The sequence below is a fragment of the Dermacentor albipictus genome, chromosome 9, assembly GCF_038994185.2.
Source record: "Dermacentor albipictus isolate Rhodes 1998 colony chromosome 9, USDA_Dalb.pri_finalv2, whole genome shotgun sequence".
In the NCBI taxonomy this organism is placed as follows: Eukaryota; Metazoa; Arthropoda; class Arachnida; order Ixodida; family Ixodidae; genus Dermacentor; species Dermacentor albipictus.
Genome location: NC_091829.1, coordinates 64704270 through 64712626, shown reverse-complemented (window position 1 = coordinate 64712626; position 8357 = coordinate 64704270). Strand labels below are relative to the sequence as shown.

General features: G+C 44.4%; 1 non-coding gene across 1 annotated transcript; it reads right to left on the bottom strand.

Annotated features, from left to right (window-relative positions):
* Positions 1 to 612: 612 nt before the first annotated feature.
* Positions 613 to 715, bottom strand: LOC135921871 (U6 spliceosomal RNA). The gene has a single exon (XR_010570658.1). It is a non-coding gene; the product is annotated as a U6 spliceosomal RNA (small nuclear RNA).
* Between the last annotated feature and the right edge of the window lie 7642 nt (positions 716 to 8357).

Sequence of the window (8357 nt, the reverse complement as noted above, 5' to 3'; positions counted from 1 at the left end):
TGATGCAAAGCTATGAATTCGTAAAGTTCGTGCTTCTACTTTTTTTTCAGACTGTCGAATATTTAAAAATCTTTTTAACAATATTCAAGCCCTAAATCGAAATTCCGCTTCCAACAGTCTCAAGAATTTCACTTTCTCTCTCAAGTGCAACCCAATTCATTATAATCGGTCCAGGAGTTATCTCAGAAAAACGTTTTTGCGTTTTACATGTATTTGAATAGGCCGCGTCGGAGTTCCACCCAAGCAGAAGCTTAAGCCCCCTCCAAATTTTCGCGTCAGTATTCGACAGTAACGCATCAGAAGACTCCATGTACGTGGGTAGCTCTGACGTGAACAGGTTCACGTATAATTAGAACTCCCGCAAGTGCGTCAAAAATTGGCAGAGCACGAAATTTTATGAACGATAACAACTACAAGAAATGGAAACAGAAGTACCTGTAAAGGGAAAGTGATGGCTTACTTGGTACGACAGGCAGCGGACCGACAGCTGCAAAGCGCAAAACGGACGGGAAGAAGTCCGCAGAACTCAGAATCAGGTTTGACAGGCCGCAGACCAACAGCTGCAATACGGAAGACGGGAAGATTCATTATCGAAGTCCACAAAATTCACGAAAAAATGTGGAACGCTTCACGATTTTGCGTGTCATCCTTGCGCAGGGGCCATGCTAATCTTCTCTGTATCGTTCCAATTTTAGTATATGTACTTTGGAAGTACAATCCAGCAACTTGCCTTCCTGTATATATAGCCATACCGTTAAACCCCCCTACACGCTGGTGCCGAAAGCCAGGTTGAACAAAGTTTTGAAAACGTCTATCGACAGACAAGTTTAATCTTTGGACCATTATGTACAGGAAATGAATTCACGTTAACTTTTTTATGTAAATTAAGAAATGAAGTTATCATTACTTTATACATTGCGTTTACGTTCCCACATAAAACTGCTCCAATGTCTTCGGCGGTCAAGTCAGCTAGTGCCACCTAGCGAACTTCACGACAAACAAACTTGGCTGGAGTATGGCTTCCGTGATTGGTACGGACGGCGCAATTTTAGAGGCTGGGGCCCGCGCCGTTTAAAAATTCAGAGTTGTAGGGCGTAGTGTTCGTGTTGTCTGTTATGCACCGTTTTCTCGAGCACAATAAACAGGTTATTCAGCGGCTTTTCGTTTCGTCCTATGAATAAACATATAGTTCAGGTGGTGTTTCGTGCAACGTTGATTTCATGCATATCGATCCACCGACCTTTCGAGATATTGCTGCATTCGTCTCAGTTATCTAATCCGAATTTAAAGCGCAATAAATAAAAGAAATAAACAATGAGACCTGGCCTAGACGAGCACTCAGAGCCCACGCACATCTTTGCCGGGCTTCTCACGTTCCGTACAAATTAGGACCGTAGGATGTGTAAGAATGCAGCGGTAAATGCACCTGTTCCGCCTTTAGGTTATTTCCATGGCGTCATGGTGAAGCCGGACGTCCTTTTCGGCGTCTCCTGGGTACATGAAGGAAACAACTAATGGTACATTCTATCGGTTCCTACCTCGCTCCAACTCGGTTTGCAGCGATGCGGTTTGCAGCGAGATTGGGGCCAAAAAAGTCTGCCCCATTCGAACGTGCTAGCTAGCAGGTGATCCCAGTTCCAGTACACTCTACTACAATTACAATAAGAGTAGCCACGGGATCGAGTTCCTGTCGGATCTCGGTCGCACTCCCAGCTCGAAGGTAATTTCGCCCGGAGAGCACTCTGAATGAACCTGCTGAATGTGTGCTGAGCGCTCGATTTAGACCAACCAAATGTAAACCGCACCGCGAGAGCGATCTCGAGCACTCAAATGTGACCTGCCAAATATGTACCATAATGCTGGAGTGTCATGTGAAGGAAGTGAAACGGGAAAAGGGCCACCCAGCACGTTGACCGTGCATGTATGTCGCGGTCGGTTTTTGTGTTTTCCACCAGCCGCGCTCAGTGAAAAGACAATAAACCCACCGTGGTTGCTTAGTGGCTATATATATGGTGTTGACTTGCTATAAGCACGAGGTCGCGGGATCGTATTCCGGTAACCGCGGCCGCATTTCGAGGGGGCGAAATGCGAAAACACCCGTGTGCTTTAGGTGCACGTTAAAAACCCCAGGTGGTCCGCATTTCCGGAGCCCCCCACTACGGCGTGCCTCATAATCAGATCGCGGTTTGGCATGAATAACCCCGTAATTGAATTTTTAATTGTTGAAAAGACAATACATGCATGCCCCTCCACCAACTAGTACACCTTGAAAAAAAAAAATTCTGGCAACGCCACTAAGATGGACGAGCGAAATTTCTGGCGAAGAGTGTTTTTTTTTTTTTCATAAAGCCTAACACAACAATCGTACATACTGGTAGAACAAGCCCAAATTAGCAAACTTTACAGAAATTTGTCAGTTTGCAGGCACACAATTGAGACGGCATGTTGTGCATTTATGAACTTGGAAATAGTATCACAGTGCAATTTATATACGTACACCTATAAATATTCACCAATACCTACCTGTCTTGAGCTACAGGGCAAGATCAAAGAATGCGATTCCGTTTTTTTGTAGGATATATCTTGCTATGTTTTAAGCAAGTAAGTCTGCAAAGCTTTGATATTCACGTATAGATGTGTTGTGTTGTAAATACCACGTGCTTAAGTTAGTTCATTCGATTCCAAAACGGCAGCTGGGCTCTTCAACGTGGAAAACACTGCTGACACGAACAGATTAACACAAGATGAGCACTATCTAACAAATAAAGTTTATTAAGAGAAACATACATATACGCTCACACAAAAATATAAAGTTCAGGTATTAGACAGTGTTCGTCTTGCCCTTTTTGTGTTTCCGTCACCTTCGGTGCTGATTTCAAGTGTGCCTGTATATTTCAACTAGCCCAACTTTCTACCTTAGGGCAATTAGTCTCGATGCTCATGTGAGACATGACTGTTTGCACACTCAAGGGGCATAAAAAAAAAAAAAGTCGGCATAAGAAGCTGCGTTTGTGCATCTATCCCCTTCAAGTCATCGATGATTTGATGCTTCCCGTGAAGAATGAGGAGCCTGTCATGCTTTTTTCTATGAAATTGTGGACACTTGCAGGGAACCCAACAAGGAAATATTACAAAGGTGGGCGACTGTTCTTGGCCACACGTTTTGGTGCAAAAGTTTGGGGCGGTTTAGTAGATGAACAGATGCTGTGTGCAGTCTTATGCTGAAAAAGGCACACCTTGATCCATTTTATGCCCTCTTCTCTACATCCTCCACCTTATTTGGTGGTCACACAAACAAAGAACAACTTGAGATGCATGGCACCTCATCTTCACTGCCCCCGTAGACTTGAATTAAGGCCAACTGCAACGAAATTAGTAGCTGCGCAATGTATAGTTTCAGAGTATACAGATATAGCGCAGCCTGTGCACAAAATCTTACATTTGAAATATGAGTGAACGCGTCACGAAAGGTTCGCAAAGTAAATGTTTTTGAAAGCGAAACTTAAAAGCTAGAACACTGGATTTACCACCAGCTGGAAATGATGCACAAGTAACGCACGAGCAACTTCCCGGCATGGTCTCCACGATTACGTAGGTGCTGCCTGCAGCGCGAAGAAAAATACGAGGCCACATTCTGGCACTTTTGTCCCATCTGCTAGCCACCAGGTGCGCGCATCGTCTGCTTAGGCACCTTACTAATTTATTATCAATTTACTCAAAGTAAAATTTTGTTGCCATTTGCCTTTAAAGGGACGCAATGGGAATATTATTTATTCAGATTTGTGCACCTAAATGTCCCAGCTACAGCGTTCGGCTAGGGGGGCAACTTAGTTGATGGGAAAATTGTGCAAAAAGCCTTTCATCCTTAAAGGCAAATTACTTAATTAAGAACAGAAAAAAATTTCATGTGCAGTGCAGGCCCCTGTGCAGTGCTGATAATCTCGGATGTCATGTGCTCTGCCAGGCTCTCGCAAACGTAATAAGTCAGAGGGAAGGCACGCAGGAGTGTGCCACATGACCTTGATTACCAAGTACTACATGGGTACCTTAGCAAACAATACTAATTAAATTGTGAAAATTAGCACTAGTGGAGCCATGAGTGGGGTTCCCAAGCATGAACAGGATCAGAGTCCAACACAATAAAGACGGCCGTTCAGTGTGAAAGGTGGCAAAAGCTGACACCGTAGTTTTTGCCAGGAAGGATCAGCTAGAGTAAAACAGATAACTTTTTTACACGGCACAAAACGTCTTTGTCCCATTTCCAATGCAAGGTGGCTTACCCTGTACAATGACTTTGGACATTTCCCAGAGAAGGACGATAAGTACACCGCTGTGCAGTAAAATGGTATGGGCAATACATGCGATGGAAGAGAATCATTGTGAGCAGTGTGGACTGGCGTATATTGTACAACAGAAGTGAACATGTCACATGAATTACTGCGCTGTAACTGCTCACTGGCATTTTCTAGTAAAGGTAAAACTATGGAACCAAAGATCACACTGTAGCATCGCTGCTGGAATTGTAAATTTACTAATTTGTTTTCCAATGCAACCCAGCAATGCGCAAATGTGACTTGTACTGCATTGGTTGAACAACATGCAAGTGTCCTACGCCACCTAATTTCAGACATCATATCAAGGCCATTGAAAAAAATATTGTTATTTCAGTGCGCCTGGTTTCTAAACCTTTGTTTGTGATTGTACGGAAAGTCTCTCAAGTCTCTATAGACACATTTTGATCTGGCTCTTTTGAGGTTCAGCATGTGTGCGGTTGTTGCAGATTTATCAAAAGAAACATGGCATTCACATAGTGTGGCGACCCTTCATCATGTACTGGCTTGCCCAAAGACTCGTGGCCTTATGACAAGCACCAGTAACAAATGACTCGAATGTGCAATTTAACATGGCGGCTACCTCAGTAAATGCTACACAAGCCACTCAAATGAAAAGGAACTGAAAGTAACCTTAAACTCGCCAAACTACTTGATGCAGCCGCACACCAGCCGAAGCTGTGCTCTGTAGCTTCATCCTGATAGCCAAAAAATCTTGTCCAAGTGTAGTAAGGCTACATTTGAACACCTGCAAGTACAGTACTCTTATAAAAAATAGAGAGTTTTGGCTCGTCTGCTCTTTACAGAAATACTGGCTTACGGTAAACGCAGACGGCAGCAACAATGTTGGTCGCGACATCTTGTGATGCTTTCTTCAACAACACGTGAAACGCTTGTGTCACTCGAGCGTTCTCATCCAAGCAATCATAAAACAAATGGGACCACGTGTCAACTGCATGGCTGCCAACACTTTACACCAGCAGATAAACTGTGCCACAAGATGGCGCCAACCAGACTGCTCGCGCTTATGGCCACAGTAACCCAGCATTCCATGAACGATAACTATGTATATTAGTAGGTACAAGCTAATAATCTCTAATAATGGAGTCAGAGGCAAAAGCGAGAACGCAGACGCATGCAACTTTTCAACTGACACACAAAAGAAAACTCCATTACAAGCACACATAGCCACAGTGATGCTCTTCCTCCTTTGGTCGTTGGCAGCTAAAGTTATGCTGGCCTATGTAGGTACCGTGTGTGCAGCTTTCAATTGCACTATTGTTTGGCATAGGGGAATTTACAGAGTAGTATCCAATATTTCCAGGTTTTTCGTCACAATTTTGATGAAAGTTTTCTTATGACCCCTAGCACTTAGTTTCTAGGAAAAGAGAAATGATGCTTTTGCCTCTGCAAGTTGCCAAGTAACAGTTCCTTGCATACCGTCATAAATGCAGGCTAAAAGCAAACCTTGAATCCAACTACAATGTCCGGTTGCCCATCAAGAAGCGTCATGCTTTTCAAAGTTAACTTTAATTACAGTAAACTAAATTCTGGAGTTCTACGTGGCAAAACCACAGCCTGTTTATGAGGCACACCGTAGTAGGGGACTCCGGAATTATTTTGACCACCTGAGGTTCTTTAATGTGCACCCAACGTACGGCACATGGACATTTCTTTCATTTTGCCCTCATCGAAATGCTATCACCATGGCCGGGATATGATCCCGCAATCTCGTGCTTAGCAGCGCAACACCAAAGCCACTAAGCAACCACAGCTGGTCCAGAGATGACTTGTTTGCAGAAAATACTTGAATTCTGGGCTTTTACGTGCCACAACCACAATTTGATTATGAGGCACGCCGTAGTGGGGTTCTCTGGATTAATTTGGACCACCAGAGGAGCTTTAGCGTGCCTCCAATGTATGGGACACAGGCGATGTTGCATTTAGCCCCCATCGAAACGGGCCCACCGCGGCTGGGATTCGATCTCACGACTTTGTGCTTACAGCACAACACCATAGCTGCTCAAACACCGCAGGGGTGCAGAAAATACTTAGCTCCTTCCATGCCACGCTACTATCCCGAATTCTAAGCAAAATTGGCCAATTTGTTTTTAATGATTCTGGTTGCCAACACGTTTTCCTTCCACAGAAATAATAAATTTGCTTCTGCTTGCAGTCCTCAATGGATTCTGTGCTGCCATCTACCAAAAACACGACGAAGCACTGAGATGAACCTAGGCTCAGCCATGTCACTGGTAAACAAGTGAAAAGTACCATGGATGAGCTGAGCCCATCCTTGGCCGTTTCAACAAGACAAGTGGACGAACCCAGCTCGTCTAAGGAATGGGGAGGGTTAAGTTGCGACATCAAACATACTTTGCAACACACTACTGCCTGCGTTAAGCCGGAGCCCCATACAGGAGCCACCACTGTTTTTAATTGTGTTAGCAGCTGCATAAACTGGTAGCACCAGTGTTCTGAAAAAAAAAAAAAAAAACGATGAGCCACATGGCTTTTTTTTTCCTGTGCTGAAATAACATCCACTCTGTGGTTAACTAAAATTCACCAACTATGAACAAAGCATGTTATGCCACGAGAGTGCATACATTTTTAGAAATGGTGTCAAACTTGTCCTACACTTACATATTCTCACTTACAAAAACTGCTCTCAGTAGAAATATCCCTCTCAACACCTTTTAATTAGTTAAACCTCGATATAACGAAGTATTTACATTTTCATAACGCCTTGTCCATAAAACACCATGTAATTAGAACCTCAATATAATGAGGTGCATTTGTATGCGGTTTCAATATAATGAAATTTCACTTCTGCAGCAAAGGAATGCGAGACAATAGATTGACACTTCGCGGACGCAGATAGTTAAATGATTGAATTACAAGCAGCTGCTTGCCAACGCACCTCTCTAGTCGGGCATGCCGCGACAAGAGCAACCGCCAAAGTGAAGCCGCATCATGCTCCGCATAAAGTCCAAGTGTGATAAGATCCTATCGCGCCCTGCGTACTTTGTGCATTAGGCACGAGTGAAAGTGTGCGAGAAAGAAATATGGTGGCTTCGTGGCACGAGTACCGCCTCCATGCACGAGCAACGGGAAAGAGTGGGAGGGGAGCGAGATCGCGATAACATGATCAAGTGCGCACGTCTCGGCTGTGGCTGAGCGCATACGCAGCCGCGCACCCTGCTTTAGAGGTAATCTGCCGCTTGTGTAAAGTGTGGACATGCCGAGACGGCGTGGAATCGTGTAAGCTGTCTTCCCGCGCATTTAGTACTGAAAGTTGCATGATCTCGAGTTTCGGCGTCTCGTTGGGAGAGGCAGACGAAGCATTTGCTCTTTGCTGCCGGCGCTTTTCATGATAGCGTCGTCCCAGCGCGGGCGATGCCGTCAGCCGTGGGGGCCGAGTGCACGCGAAAGCGTGGCTCGTTTCACTTAATTCGTACCGCCTATGTGAAGATATATTGACGCGGCATGAAACCGTATCCTTCGTCGCAGACTCACAAATTTGCCAAGATACATTTTCTCATTCAAATTTGCTTTTTCCGATTGCCCAATAACTAGGAAAATTCTGCGGCCCCTTTCGGTGCAACAAAAATCGATCGGCTAGTGTACTTATATGCGTAAAAGGTCGAATTTCAATACAGCAAAATTTCGTTATAACGAAGCAAATTGCAGATTTTACCTACTCGGTTATGTCGAGGTTTAACTGTACTTGCACTTCGTGCCCCTTTAAGCTGGGTTGCGTGCACGAATTGGTGTTGGATTGAACGCCTACATTTGATATATCCAAACCCTTTCACAGGATTTGGTACACATCCTAGAACCTCGCTGACACATTCCCGTTTGTTAGGTTTGCATGGCTCTAGCACTGAAAAACTAGTCTCATTTTCCATAGGGTCGCGAGTGTTAGCTTCCCGTTTACCTTGCCATTCCTGGTCGTTGCATAAAAAACTGCAACAGCAAACCAGTGATGAGGTGTTGTAAGGCGGCGGTTCATAAGTTGACTGCTAT